General features: G+C 33.7%; 1 protein-coding gene across 1 annotated transcript in view; it reads right to left on the bottom strand.

Annotated features, from left to right (window-relative positions):
* jp (junctophilin) overlaps window positions 1-3644 on the bottom strand; it is a 55338-nt gene extending 51694 nt beyond the window's left edge. Inside the window, exon 1 of the mRNA XM_075293230.1 lies at window positions 3230-3644. The gene's annotated coding sequence lies outside the window, so the exon portion shown is untranslated. The remainder of the gene's footprint in view (window positions 1-3229) is intronic.
* Between the last annotated feature and the right edge of the window lie 12625 nt (window positions 3645-16269).

Below are 16269 nucleotides of genomic sequence, written 5' to 3'. Positions count from 1 at the left end.
TGGACCAATTACTTTTAACCTGAAGTGGTAATTGATATTATCCCTACCGTGATTTCAATTAAAAAATAATTTATCATTTAAATTCGTGATTGAAGGCAATAAGTATTTTTTATGAAACACGTTCGTTCAATTAATTTCGTCATTGAAGTCAATAAATATTTATACCCTTCACCACTACTGTGGTACAGGGTATAATAAGTTTGTGCATTTGTATGTAACGCCAAGAAATAGTGGTCATAGACCCATCTGTTAGTATACCGATCGGCTTAGAATTAAATTCTGAGTCGATTTAGCAATGTCCATCTGTCTGTCCGTCCGTCTGTCTGTATATGTAATTTTGTGCACAAAGTACAGCTCGCAATTTAAGTCCGATCGTCCTCAAATAACCTTATGTTTGACCATTCAGGCCTCATTTCTTAACTGATCTTACTCAAATCTTGCACAAGGTAACCTTTTGTGGTATTAATCAAACCCGTAAAATATTATGCAAATTGGTTCAGATTTAGATATAGCTTCCATATATATGCATCGCTCGATTTTCCCAAATTTGGTCATAATACTCTTATTTATTAACCGATGTTACTCAAATTTCAAATTTTGATGTACTAGCCGATCGTACTTATACGTACTTGTAGCTCTTACATAAGAATATTGCTCGATTTTTACAAATTTGTATTTATTACCCACACTAATTTAACCATTTTCTCTTTTTTAATAATGGGCTCAATATTAGTGGCATACTAACCCCGTAGGTGCAATATCAACACAGCCAGTGTTGCTAGAAGTAGGGGAAATTCCCTATATGTTGGGTTTTTCTAATATTTAGCGTCTTGTAGGGTCATAGGGCCACAATGTAGGACATTTTCACTCAACACAATTTGTAATAATTTTTACATTTTGGTGGCTCTAGAGGAGGAAATTAGAAGCCGGCAAGGCTTGATCTTTAACAATGTGTGTTAAACTTTATTCCTGTAGAAAATTTTGTCAACATTTTATTTCTATAGAACATTTTGTCAAAATTGTATTTCTATAGAAATTTTTTTCAAAATATTATTTCTATAAAAAATTTTCTCAAAATTTTATTTCTGTGGATTTTTTTCTCAAAATTTTATTTCTATGGAATTTATTGTCAAAATTTTATTTCTATAGAAAAATTTCTCACAAAAATTTGTTTATAGAAACTTTTTCCAAAATTTTATTTTTATAGAGATTTAACAAAAAAGATTACTAATTTGGGTAGAATTCTACCAACTGTGGCAACCGTGGTGGTAATATAAATTTATATTCTAAGTTATATACGTTGCATATGTGTTTTAAGATAATAATGTACTTAGAACCATTTTTGTTTTGTAAAAATTTTTAAATTTAACGAAAAATCTAGTAGGGAAAATTATTTGGGAATGTATGGGAAAGTAGGGAACTTTTTTTGTCCATGTAGGGTAAACCGAACATTTTCCCTGGCAACATTGACTATGAGCTATAGTCTGATTGACACAAAGCACCCATAGACATGTACCCCTTAATTTTCTTAAATATGCAACTGCAGTTTATCTCCCAGACCTATATGTTACCCCACAAATGCTTAAATATGATTACTAATTCTGTAATGATGGTTTAGGGTATGATATAGTTGGCCCCGCCCGACTTTCTACTTTACTTACTTGTTTTTATATGTATTACGATCGCGGGATCGTTGATCTTTGTTATGAATCAGAGAATTCAGGTTTGGTCGATTGTCAGGAAATAACCACGGACTTTTCCACAATAAATAATTATTATTATAAATAGTTTTCTTGTCTACACTGTAAATATCTAATCGAATCGAACAGCTGATTATAGACAAACATATTTTTACCCATACATATATTTTACCCATAAGCCCATCAACTCTTAATGCCGGGAAAACTTTTGTACACAGTCTACGTATGTGAGATTCATACATATGCTTGCTTGAATATAAACAATATTGTAGAATTTAATCAAATCATATGGTATCTCTGAAAACTGTATTGCCTCATTCCTTTTGCTATAGGATTTTTACATACATTTATTTCATTTAAAATGAATGGTTATATTGCCTCAATTCTTTTTTTTCATGAATCAAAGAACGACGACGAGAATAATAGGTAAAATACTTTCACAGAATCATTTGTATAAACAAGTACTTGCCTAACTGTGCGAGTGTGTGTGTGTGTGTGTATGAATTTTTCCTATGCGTTTGTATATTTATTTTTTGGGGATTTTGTAAAGCGAAAACAAATCATTTTTTTTTTTGTGTTGGGAATTTTTCAAAGGAAATCTATGAATCATGTCGAGTCAAGATATTAAGTAAAACTGAATGACACACTGATGACAAAAATAAAAATTAAAAACAAGCAAGCGCCACCTTATGGGTCCATTAAACCTTATTGCTGTTTCTCTGCAGGAACCTGGGGGGTAACCTATTCGCTCTCTCAAAGCCATTCCCAAAAATCTGTAGAACTTATATTAATTTAGTCATATACATTTTTACCTACGTATGCCTGCCTATAAATACAAATATGTATGTATATGTATGTATGGCCACCACCATCTCTCTATCTTACATTCGATTTTCAAGTATGGATGTTTATGGCTAATCGTATAACGGCAACAACAACAACAATAATGAGTAAACAGCAACAACAATAACAGCAACGATGACATTGTAACGTGATTGTCATTGTTTGTGCTCTTGCCTTTGCTGCTGCTACTACTACGACTACTACTACTGATAATGATGTTATTGTTGTTGTTCTTGTTTTTGCTATTGTCATAGAAAATTATCATTTGATGAACACTCTCGGAGAAATGACACATTGTCCTCCTTGGCATTATATAGAGGTATCAAACACCTCTTCTTTGTTTTTGTCCAAAAATAAAATCCTTGTACGACTATGAGTCTCTATTTCAATACAAATGCATAAATAAATACGTACACATATACACGCACTTGAGAACTCAGATACTATAAACGTGCGTGTAACTCATGAAAGTTTAGAACAAAATATTTATTGCCTTTTGTAGTTGGTTGAGGAGAAAGGATAAAATTGCTGGGTTATAAGACAAACATTTCTTATGTGTTTTTTTTTTGTTCTTTTAAGGGGGTCAAAGAGCGAGGGATATATTTCCTCAATAGCTTTACACCATAGCCACCATCACCGATAACAACAACAGCAACCATAGGGTCAAAGTAAGGAAATCTGCTTACATTCGTTTAAGCTTTAACCCACTTGTAAAGGAAAGTTGATTTTCAGTTGGTTTACAACAAAAGGACGATGAAGTAAATAAAAAGAAGCAAACAATTTCAAATTATTAAATTATTTTCGTATTCTTTTTCTTTTTGATATTCTCTTTTTTCTTATGTGTTGTTTTTTTTTATTCAGACTGGGCTAGGTATCATTCACTAGCTTTCTATCTTTCTCGTTATTCACCACCACCTTAGATGTTATTGTTAGCATTAATTATTGTTTTAATTTCACTTTTTGTTTTTGTTTGTATTATAAACGTGCAATTGACCAAGCGACCGACTGTTAGCTGAGGATAAAATACACACAGACACTCTTTATTTGATTATTATTCGTGGCAATCCGCGCGCTCGAGTTGATTTCGTAAAAGTCGTTCGTTTCATACTGAGCTCCTTGTGCTTGATTGCAGCAACATCTACCTGAAGCACCAAGCACTGCTGGTGGCACAAAGAGCTTTTTGTTTTGGGGCTTTCAGTGTTAAAAGAAATATTGCCAGATTTTTCAAAGAAGGTAAAAAAATTGGTAGTGAAAATTTCATTGATTTGCAATGTTCTATATTTTTCTCCAAATGTTCCAAGGGCATCGCAAAATAATTGGAGGCCTTAACTTTGCCTGCTGATACTTGCAGTTTTCCCACCCCTCATTTCACTATCTATGGGACTTTGAAATGAAATAATGGAGAGCCAAGTTTTATGCATTGTCACATATCGTTGACAAAACTCGAATTTTTTACACATCATCACTACACTAAAAAAAAAAAAACAAGTAAGGAAAGTCTAAAGTCGGGCGGGGCCGACTATATTATACCCTGCACCACGTTGTAGATCTAAATTTTCGATACCATATCACATCCGTCAAATGTGTTGGGTGCTATATATAAAGGTTTGTCCCAAATACATACATTTAAATATCACTCGATGTGGACAGAATTTGAAAGACATTTACAAAATCTATAGACTCAAAATTTAAGTTGGCTAATGCACTAGGGTGGAGCACAATTTTAGTAAAAATATGGGAAACATTTTTTTTTTTTTTACTATTTTTATTGTTTGAATGAATTCATTTTACACAATAATTTAATAATTATATTTTAAGAGTTCAGTTACATAACACAACTTTTCAACTTAAACATAATTTTTAAACTTTGAATAATTTATGGTATCTAAATAACAAATGAAACGGGGAATATTAATGAAGGAAAAAACCCCGTGAATCTTCCATAAAGTAGTGTCAAAAGAGTAAAAAGTTAGTACTTATGAAGAAATACAACGTATATGTGCATACGAAGATTGTGAGCATCTAGCATAGAAATTATCAGTGATATTTTTTATTTTGTCTTTAACAAAAGAGAGATTGTAATTCAAATGTAATTGAGAGGTAGAGTAGTCGAAAGGCAGATTACACATCATTTTCACAATTTTATTTTGAATAACTTGCAATTTTCGTAAATGACAATCTGCCGCTTTGTGCCAGACAGGAGCTCCGTAGTACAAAATAGCGTGGAAGATCACTCTAAGAATTATTAATTTGTTGTGAATAGACAGCTTTGATTTTCTGTTTATAAAAGGATATAAAATTCTTATAGTTTTGTTAATTTTGTCTATGGTGTAGCTGATGTGGTCGCCGAATGTAATCTTTCTGTCTAGGACCACTCCCAAATATTTCACCTTATCGTCCCATGGAATATCGAAGTTATCAATTATGATATTCGAGGATGGGATATAACAGCTCCTTCTTCTCCTTGAAAAGAATATGGCTTGGGTCTTCGATGTATTCACCACTATCTTCCATCTCTTAAAATAGTTGGACACTTCTCTTAGTGCCACCTGTATGTCACTCATAATGTCAGAAGCAAAAACACCCGAACATAAAATCGCGGTATCGTCTGCGAAGATGGAGGATTTACACCCATCAAGTTCGGGGAAGTCGTAGGTGTAAATATTGTATAGTAACGGTGACAAACAAGAGCCTTGAGGACATCCTGCTGGAGATGTGTGTACAGAAGACATTGCATTTCCGATATGAACCTGAAATGTTCTGTTTTCAAGGAAGCTTCTTATCAATTTAACTGTCGGAACATCTAGACCGATCCTAGCCAGTTTATGAATTAAGGCGTCGTGCCACACCGAGTCAAATGCAGATTTTATGTCCAGTTGGACCATAGCCGTTGAACTCCCTTCATTTAGTTTAGTTGAAATAATGTTCCTAATGCGGACAAGGGGCAAAATGGTATTGTGTTCAGGTCTGAAACCGAATTGTTGTGTTGGCAGAATTTTGTTGCGTTCTATGTGGTCTGCGATTTTATCCTTAATAATTTTTTCAAGAAGTTTGCTCATAGAACTAAGGAGGCTAATTGGTCTGTACGAACCTGGGCAAGACGCGTCCTTTCCCGGTTTCGGTATAGGGATAACTTTGGCGTGTTTCCAAATTTTAGGGAAATAACAAAGTCTAATGCAAGAATTGAAAATGTTCGTAATTAACCTAAGGCCGCTTGGGGGAAGGCTCTTTAAACATCGATTCGTTATTCCATCTGGCCCAGAGCTCTTTTTTATTTTGAGATTTCTTATAATATTCTTAAGTTGTGTGGCAGTGACCGCAAATGAGCCGACGGGATTAACTTGGCTATCAATATTTCTGATAGTCTCCGAAACCATATTTCTGGTTGCAGAATCACTGAGGTTTTCGGAAAAACAGTGATTAGAATGGAATTTCTGGGCCAATAATTCGGCTTTTTCTAGGTTAGTTGTAAAAACGCAACCATTTTGCTTCATAGAGGGGACTGTGCCCGTCTTCCTTTTAATAATTTTCGATATATTCCAAAACTTTGAAGAAGCAGTGTCTAAACTAGAGAGCATATTGTTCCAATTCGAGTTCCTAAACCGAAATGTCGACTCAGCAATCAATTTGTTCAAAAAAATTGTCTCTGAGCGGTAAAAGGGCATCCTATATCTAATCCAGTTGCGCCTGGAGGTATTTCGCATAGAAATCAAGTTCAAAATATGTCTAGGAAGCCGCTTAACATAATTGACGCAAGGAACAGTCTTTGGAACAGATTCCTCGATGGCATTTGATAAAAGAACATTAGTTTGGTCGATCAAACTATCAACATCAGATACCTGGTTAATTGGAACATCCATAAGACTGGAAATATTGTGGTTAATATGTCTCCTAAACTTTCTCCAATCCGCCAATTTATAATTGAATCTGAGTGAATTGGATGGCTTGTGGACCGTGTCATAGTTGGTCCAGACTGGTAAATGATCGGAGCTGAGTGCGTTTAAATTTAACGCCGCACTAAGCTTCTCAGGAACATTTGTAATGAAGAAATCAATAACGGAAGGGGTTGAATTATTGCAACTAGGTATATAGGTGGGCTCGGGAGGGTATACGAGTCCAAAAGTATTGGTCAACAACAGTTCGTTGAGGATATTGCCCCAACAGTTTGATCGTACACAGCCCCATTCACGGCTTCTGGAGTTAAAGTCTCCACCTAGTATGAATCTGTCCCTGATTCTAGAAAATTTCATTAGATCCGATTTGAATTGACTCTTTTTCAAGTCCGAAGGACCGGACGATCCCCCCGGGAAATAGCAACTATATAAGCAAAGGGTCGAGTCATCACTTAGAGTTATTTTGATACCTATATTTTCTATTAAAGAAGTATTCATTATAGGAAGCAGATCGTGGGAAATATTCCTACGTACCACAACAGCTACTCCACCACCTCTCCTATGTTCCCTGTCGCACCGATAGCAGCAAAATAATGGATGTTTCATTATAATCTCTCCTTTCAACCACGTCTCATTGATTAAAGCTACGTCTATATTTTGTTCCAGTAAATAATCGAATAATTCATACATTTTATTTTGGATTCCTCTAGAGTTCCAAATCATTATTTTTAAGCTTTGATTCATGACAAAAATTTGAAAGCTAAGCTTGTGATTACTTGAAATTGATCTGATTTAGTTTTACAATTTTTTAAGTTATTAATTAACTCTACGGTTAATGATCTAAGTTCTTCCAATGAAAACAAGTCATTATCAACACATGAGATATCATAATTTGATTTCAAAACATTGGCATAGTTTGTTGAGTCAGTGGCTTGTGGTGTGTATGTAGGCCGCTGGTCCAGAGCATAACCTTTAAATTGAGGTTTCGGTGATGAATTCCGCTTCTTAAGATTCATATATCTAATCCTACTTGGACAATCAGGAGAATTTGATGGATGTTGCCCATTACAATTGGCACATCTGGTAGTAGAAGAGTCGCAAGATATTGTTTTATGGGATCCGGCACATCTTGCACAGAATGTGTTAACATTACAGTTTTCCGATCCATGGCCATACATTTGGCAATTGTAGCATTGGGTTATTTTGTTTCTATATTTGACTTGATAGTTCCACTTTACTTTAATGTAGTCGATACTATGATATTTTTCTCTGAGTTCTTTAATAGTAATAGTACCCTTTTTGAGATAGACTATATACAAAATAATTTCAGCATTAAATTCAGTCTTTCTAAATACTGGCTTAACATCTATAACCATCAGACCTGCTTTTATCAGGTCAGCTTTAACTTTACTAGCTTCCATTTTGTCTAGGCCTGATAGAACAACTTTGTATGGCCTGTTGCTCTTTGACAAATATGAGAAGTACTCAATATTGTTGTCTTTCAGATGCTTTGTCATCAAGTCATAATCATATTGAAATTCGCAAAACAGTTTGTGACCAATAGATATTTTACGAATAGAATATTTTATGATCTTAGCCATTTTACACATTTTATGGATGTTATCAGTAGTTTGCTTTAATATAGTTATAGGTGGTATGTGCTTCTTAGTAGCAGGTGAGGAGTCACCCATAACAGTTTCTTCTTCTTCCTTATCATCGTCAACAATAGTTTGTAGAGGTTGATAATAATTAGATTTCGATAACTTACTGGACGTTGATGGCCCATCATCTCTAACTCTCATTCTCTTTCTCGCTTTCGAACTCATGTTCGAAAGAGAGAATTTGGTTTTACCAACTGGATCTCTCGCTCAGTATGTAGAACCAAGTGGATCCAGTTATTTGTTGAGTAGAAGTTGTTGTTGTTAATGATATTGTTTCTTCGTAAGCGAAATCCAAAAAGGTATGGAAACAAAACGTCCGTGACGTGTCTTGATACTTCAACAGCACAGACTATACATGGGAAACATTTAAATCTGAAGCAATTTTAAGGAAACTTCGCAAAAGTTTATTTATGATTTATCGCTCGATATATATATGTATTAGAAGTTTAGGAAAATTAGAGTCATTTTGCAACTTTTCGACTAAGCAGTGGCGATTTAACAAGGAAAATGTTGGTATTTTGACCATTTTGGTCGAAATCAGAAAAACATATATATGGGAGCTATATCTAAATCTGAACCGATTTCAATCAAATTTGGCACACATGACTATATTACTAATTGTACTCCTAGTACAAAATTTTAACCAAATTGGACCAAAACTCTGGCTTCTGGAGCCATATAAGTCCATATCGGGCGAAAAATATATCTATGGAAGCTATATCTAAATCTGAACCGATTCAATCAAATTTGGCACACATGACTATACTACCAATTGTACTCCTTGTGCAAAATTTCAAGCTAATCGGGATAAAACTCTGGCTTCTGGGTACATATAAGTGCATATCGGGCGAAAGATATATATGGGAGCTATATCTAAATCTGAACCGATTTCAACCAAATTTGGCACGCATAGCTACAATGCTAAATCTACTCCCTGTGCAAAATTTCAACCAAATTGGACCAAAACTTTGGCTTGGACCATATTAGTCCATATCGGCGAAAGATATATATATGGGAGCCATATCTAAATCTGAACCGATTTCAATCAAATTTTGCACACTTGACTATACTACTAATTGTACTCCTAGTGCAAAATGTCAACCAAATTCCGCCAAAAATCTGGCTTTTGGGGCCATATAAGTCCATATCGGGCGAAAGATATATATGGGAGCTATATCTAAATCTAAATCGATTTCTTCCAAAATCAATAGGGTTCTATTCGGACCCAAATCAGGAACATGTGCCAAATTGGAAGGCGATTGGACTTAAATTGCGACCTAGACTTTGATCACAAAAATGTGTTCACAGACAGACGGACGGACGGACAGACGGACATGGTTATATCGACTCAGGGACCCACCCTGAGCATTATTGCCAAAGACACCATGTGTCTATCTCGTCTCCTTCTGGGTGTTACAAACATAGGCACTAACTTATAATACCCTGTTCCACAGTGTGGCGCAGGGTATAAAAAGTGAACCCTATATTTCACCATAGCCAATTTAACTCTTTTTAGTCCATGGAATTATTAGGTTTCCACGGGAGCCACCGTGGTGCAATGGTTAGCATGTCCGTCTTGCTTACACAAGGTCGTGGGTTCGATTCCTGCTTCGACTGAACACCGAAAATGTGTTCAGCGGTGGATTATCCCACCTCAGTAATGCTGGTGACATTTCTGAGGGTTTCAAAGCTTTCCTAAGTGGTTTCACTCTAAACACTAAACACATTTTTTTTCGATTTTGAATTCCAATTATTTTCTTCACACTAAGAAATGTTCTTTTACAAGTTTAAAAAAAATAATTAATCTTTACTAATTTGTCGTAAAATATCTTAGTTTTGTGATATCTGTGTGATGTCAGCGTTTGTAATACTATTTAGTTAAAATTTTCTAAAATTAATCTAATTTTTCTAAAATTAATACAATTTTTTTTTCTAATCGCTTTCAAACATCCCACAAATCCATCACACGCTGCACGAAAGTGGCAGAGTATTTTGGCCCATTTCCGGCCAAGTACCGTACGGAGATGATCGACACTTACGTATGTTTTAGTGTCAATCATACTGCCCAAAATGCTCCGGAGCAAAAGTCCTACGAATTAATATCAGGAGATTTTGGTAGCTAGTTTATGTCGAAATGAAGCAAGGAACCCTTTCTTAAGTCGCTATTGGTTGACACGTGCTGAGTGTGATGGTGCTGAGTCCTGTTTGAATGCCGAAATGATTGTCTGTCCAAAGGAGTCAATACTGTTTTTCGGCACTTATTTTGACCCCCAATGAATACGAAAGGGGAATAACCATAGGCCGTTACTGCGGCCCATACCAGTGCCATGGGCAAATCAATCAGGACATCCCATTCTGGCAGTTATGCAATCTGGCAAAGCCAAACTGTACTTGAGTTTGTATTGTTGTAACTTCTTGAGAAAAGCTCTTTTATTTATTTATTATTTATATGTATTTTTCATATTCATTTGTTGTTTTCTTCGTTTGTTGTTATTCTCAATAGCCTGGTGTGCGCATTTCTTCTTTTATACAAAGCTATAATGCTTGCTCGGTGGTGATGGCGGTGGACATTCATCGTGGACATTGAGGGGCCACATAGTGTACATGGAATCATGGAAAAGGACATAAACGAGGATATCTACAAAAGATTTTTATTTCCTTTTTGCCTTTTGGGAAATGGGGACAAACGTTATGAAACAACAAAAATGGAGAACAAACAAACAACACACACACAAGTGAATTGCTGCATTCCCTCACACACACACAAATATACATACATGCTATGACCACATGTACAGGCCCCCTTGTCTTTCATGTGCAAGCAACAAAGCAAATAAATATTTAATTGAGTGGAGGCTCGGTTGGTGAGGATATTTTATAAACATATGTACATTGTAATCATTCGTTTAGTATTTAGTTGAAATTTTATTTTTATTTAATTTTCCCCATAGACATGCGAGTGAGCCTTAAATTTATACTTTTCTTGCAATAAATGCATAGCACTTGAATTTCCCCCAAAAAAATATTCTTCGCACAGACAAAATACTCACGGGCATAAAACACATTCCAAACGTATTCTTGTGAAAATATAATTTTTGTTATTGGTTATATGGCTGTATGTACAATGGTGCGTATGAGCGATTTATATACCCCCTGAATTTGCTTTGAATTTGTTTTTACATATATCTACAGGTAGTTGTAGTAGCTTTGCTACAGTACAATAGATGGAGACCCTTCGACCCCCAAAAAGAAAATACGCGAACGTACACAAACCTCTCTTTTCTCTATTGCCTCTATGTATAAAGCACAAACACACACACAAATACAAATTAATTGATTTTTGCTCATATGTTTACCCCACGTTGGTAAAACAAGCCTTAGATGTTGTTGTTGTTGTGTTATGCATTACCACCAGCATAATTTCAAGTTTCTCTTATTCAACGTCTGTTTTGTATTGTTTTACGTTGTCTATGTTTTTGCACTTGACTTTTTTGCACAGATTTCACTGTTAATTGCGGTAATTTTCTTGTTTTCTCTTTTTCTCTTTCGTTTCAATGTTTTGATTTTTTTATTATGCCTATTCCCCCAACAGGACGCTACGAGCTTGTGGATGAATATTTATGTGTTTTTTTTTCTTCTACTCATTTACACCTTCATCACACATTCGGACACGCATACACAAGCACTGCTTAAAGGATTATATGCAACGTTCGTTTTAATGGTACTCTTTGCACCAACTAAACTAAGAGGTTTGGGGGTTTCTTCCTTTGTGTTCAAAATGGATTTGCCACAAGTCGTTTCGTTTTCATAAAATATAGGCCACTATTCTTCGTTACTACATACATACAAAACGCATACAGATATCGCACATATACACACAAATTGCCTCATGAACTCCAAGAAGTGTGCTCTCTTCCATTTCCTGTTAATGTAACACTCTCATTGCAAGAGACGGTTTGCAAATAGAGTTGCCAATACACTAAAAAAAAACAGTGAACCCAACAGGAGGGAAAATATGGATTATTTTTTCGAAAATGTTACCTAAAAATAAGTAAATATTTTTCGACAGTCAAGAAAATTTATTTAGCTTAACTTGTTATATTCTATTTGTTGTTAAAATATTTAGAAAATGTCCTATACAAATTATTGATAAAATATTCTAAAGAAATTAAGTTTCTACGAAAATTTTCTATATACTCAAAAAACTGTGAACCCACCAGAAAGGAAAATTTTAGTTAATATTGGAAAAATTAGGTTAATTTTAGAAAATGTTAAGTAAACTGTATCGCATACGCAGATGTCACACCGATATCAAAAAAATAAGTAAATATTTTTCGATAAATTAAAAAAAAATCATTAAAAATATTTATTTTCTTTCACTTGTTAAAGAAAATATCGTGTTTGATGGAAAAAAATTGGGTTCAAAATTGCAAAAATGTCTTTAATGCTATACGAAATTCAAGGTGGGCACATTATTGGTAAAATTTACAAATTTTAAGAAATTCTGAACTATTTTGTGGACGACACGAATTTACTAAATTCTTTATGCTTCATTTGTACATAATTGTGTCCACTATTTTAGTTAATTTAACTAACATACGCAAAAATTATTAAAGTCAAAGAAAATTTCTCAAACCACACAAAAAAAATTCACGAAAAATGTTCCAATTAAAATTCGAATTGAGTTTTAAGAAATTTTCAATCAAAAATTTAATTGATTTAATAAATGTTTTAATTGGTACAAAAATCAACAACAAAAATTAATACTATCAACTAATGTTTTAATTGGATCAATTAATTTTTTTAAATTCATGAACTGAAATAGAATTAAATTGGCTTTAGTGACATATAGAGTTCACTTTTTTTGTAGTGTAGAAGCGAAATTTCAGCAACAACATTTGGGCCTATTAGTCGTGTTAGTAATAAATAAATAAATTAGGAAAACATTTCTACACCCAAAAAAAGTGAATGCAATTTGTGAATACTTATTGTCAAATTGAAGAAAATTTATGAAAAATAATAATTGTTCCATTGTTTAAGAAAATTTCTTAATTTGGAACGAAATAATTAGAGCTAAAAATTATTAAAATGTTTTTTTTTTTTATCCAATTTGACCAAGACAGAGACAATATAATTAAATTTTTATCAAAATTATAAACACAGATTTTAGAAAAATAAGAACCTTAGGTTAGGTTAGGTTAGGTGGCAGCCCGATGTATCAGGCTCACTTAGACTATTCAGTCCATTGTGATACCACATTGGTGAACTTCTCTCTTATCACTGAGTGCTGCCCGATTCCATGTTAAGCTCAATGACAAGGGACCTCCTTTTTATAGCCGAGTCCGAACGGCGTTCCACATTGCAGTGAAACCACTTAGAGAAGCTTTGAAACCCTCAGAAATGTCACCAGCATTACTGAGGTGGGATAATCCACCGCTGAAAAACTTTTTTTGGTGTTTGGTCGAAGCAGGAATCGAACCCACGACCTTGTGTATGCAAGGCGGGCATGCTAACCATTGCACCACGGTGGCTCCCAAAAAAAATAAATAAAAAATAAGAACCTTTTTTTTCAACAATTTGGTACATTTTAGTACTTCGTTCGTATAAAACTTGTTTTCTAATGTCTAGTTCATGTCATTAAAGTAAAGGAAAATTTGGTATATAAATTAAATTGTATCTTTAGTTCTTTATATTCATAGTTAACAAAATTTTTAAAAATCTTCTAATAAAAATTAAATTAAAATATTTTTTTATCAGAAGTAAATGTTGACAAATTAGCGACATCTAGTATTTAACTTTCTTTACAAAATATCAAAGTGATTCGTGTATAGTGTAAAGCTTTCATCATTTCAAAGCTTGAAAAACTAACATAAAATAAACAACGACAAAACTTGCTTCACTGATAACAAAGTCCAATGAAAGAGTATAGGAAATGCAATGAGTGACATGAAAGAGAGCATGAGAGATGCTAAGTTCATGGTGTTATACACATCGGATATGAGACAGTGGATTTTATGATACGCAACATTTTGGTACCAATAAGTACGAATATAATCGATATTGAGTTTTTGTTCCTAATATTGAAAAAATTAAAATCAATTGAGAAGAATTTAATAAAAAGCTAAACAAAATCAATAATACAGTCGAACACGGTTATCAGCCAGAGAAGGAATATGATCTCCCCAAACATGTTTCAAGAGCAAAATATTATTTTTAGCGGATGAACATGGAACATGTTTGTGGCAACCATAACATATTCCTTCTCTAGGTGTATATAAGCTAGAGGTGTGCGCGTGACACGAAATTTTCGTGACACGCGTGAATCACGTGAGTCGTGAACAAAATTTGAAGGCACTCTCGTGAATGTGCGTGAATGGGACTAAAATGAATATGTCTTGCGTGAGCGTGCGTGAGAAAAAAAATCGGTTCGTGAGTGTGCGTGAATAAAATCTCTGCAAAATCACACGCTCACGAAAAAAATCAATATTTAATTCATACTTGTATGTAAACTGAAATTGATTTAGCTCTCGAACTATATTTTATTTTTGAATTTCATTACCTTTGCTGATTTCCGTTTGGAAAATGTCGTGAGTCTCGTGAATTTGTCGTGAATCACGGGAATTGTCGTGACTCATGCGTGAGTGTGAGTCTTTAAATGAAGTTCGTGCGTGAGCGTGCGTGAACAAACATTTTGCTTCGTGAATGTGCGTGAGTGTGAATGAAATTTCAGTCACGCGCACACCTCTAATATAAGCCTCTTTAATTCTTCATGGGTTTATATACACCCAAAGAAAAAATACTTTCTTCCGGAACAAAATTTTAGACAAACAAAATTCTCCTTTTTTTATAAAGTAGTTTCTTTTCGAGCAAATAAACCCGTTTTTATGATATCTGATTCAACTATTGTCTCAAAATTTTTTTTATTTACTTTTAAAGAAAATTTTGTACCGTCAAAAGAAAACTTTGTCGTGAAATTTTAGTCCTGAGAAAAGAAAATTCTTTTTTCAGTGTAGAGAAGTCCAATTGAACCAATTATGAACCAATTTGACCCATTTTTCGCATGGTAATTATAAGGTCAAATTTTAAACGTATCGGATGAAATTTACTCTTCCAACTATGGACCGATATGGACCAATATTTGCATGTTTGTTAGAGAGTATCAAATTTAAATGGGATCAGATGAAATTTGCTCCTCCAAAAATCTACGGAAATGAAATCTGGGCATCAGTTTATATGGAGTCTATACATAAAAGTCGTTGCAATATCATCTGACCTACATTAATAACAAGTAGTTGTGCCAAGCGATATCTTCTTTCGGTCGAAACTTAGCGTGATATCAACAGACGGAGAGATGAACATTGCTAGATCGACTCAGAATTTTACCACGACCCAGAATATTTATACATTATGGGGTCTGAGACCAATATGTATTACAAACGGAATAATAAAGTTAGTATAAACTAAAAAACAGAGAACCCTATATGACACTAAACCAATTTAATTCTATTTTAGTTCACGCAATTATTATTTTTAATAATTTTTTTCCGTATGTTTAATAATTTTGACTTTAATATTTTTTCCATATGTTATTTAAATTAACTAAAAACGAGGAAAAAATAAAAAAAAAAAAAAAACAAATGAAGCATAAAGATTTACTAAAACGGTGTCTTAAATAGTTCAGAATATCTTAAAATTTGTAAATTTTACCAATAAGACGATCATCATAAACTTCATATGGCACTAAAGACAATTTTGAACTCCAAATTTTTCCTTCAAACTACGAAATTTTCTTTAATAAGTGAAAAAATAATTACTTTAATAAGTGAAAAAATAATTACAATTTTTTCATTCAAACTACGAAATTTTCTTTAATAAGTGAAAAAATAATTACGCCTAATAAATTATCTTGCATTTCTCGAAAAATATTTACTTATTTTTTTGTGAAATCGGCGTGACATCTGCTTTGTTAGTAGTGTTTATTTAAAATTTTCTACAATTAACCTAAATTTTCCAAAATTCAACAACATTTTCTCTCCTAGTGGGTCCACTGTTTTTTTGAGTGTAGTCTCCCTCTTATGGTGGAGGGTGGTATAAAAATCATCGTGAAAGAAAATTTCTATATATTTATAGTTTGTCAACTCGACGACCCCTTCCTCTTCTAACCGAAATTTT

The sequence above is a fragment of the Haematobia irritans genome, chromosome 2 (assembly GCF_050003625.1).
Source record: "Haematobia irritans isolate KBUSLIRL chromosome 2, ASM5000362v1, whole genome shotgun sequence".
Classification (NCBI taxonomy): domain Eukaryota; kingdom Metazoa; phylum Arthropoda; class Insecta; order Diptera; family Muscidae; genus Haematobia; species Haematobia irritans.
This window is presented reverse-complemented; position numbering and strand designations above follow the sequence as displayed.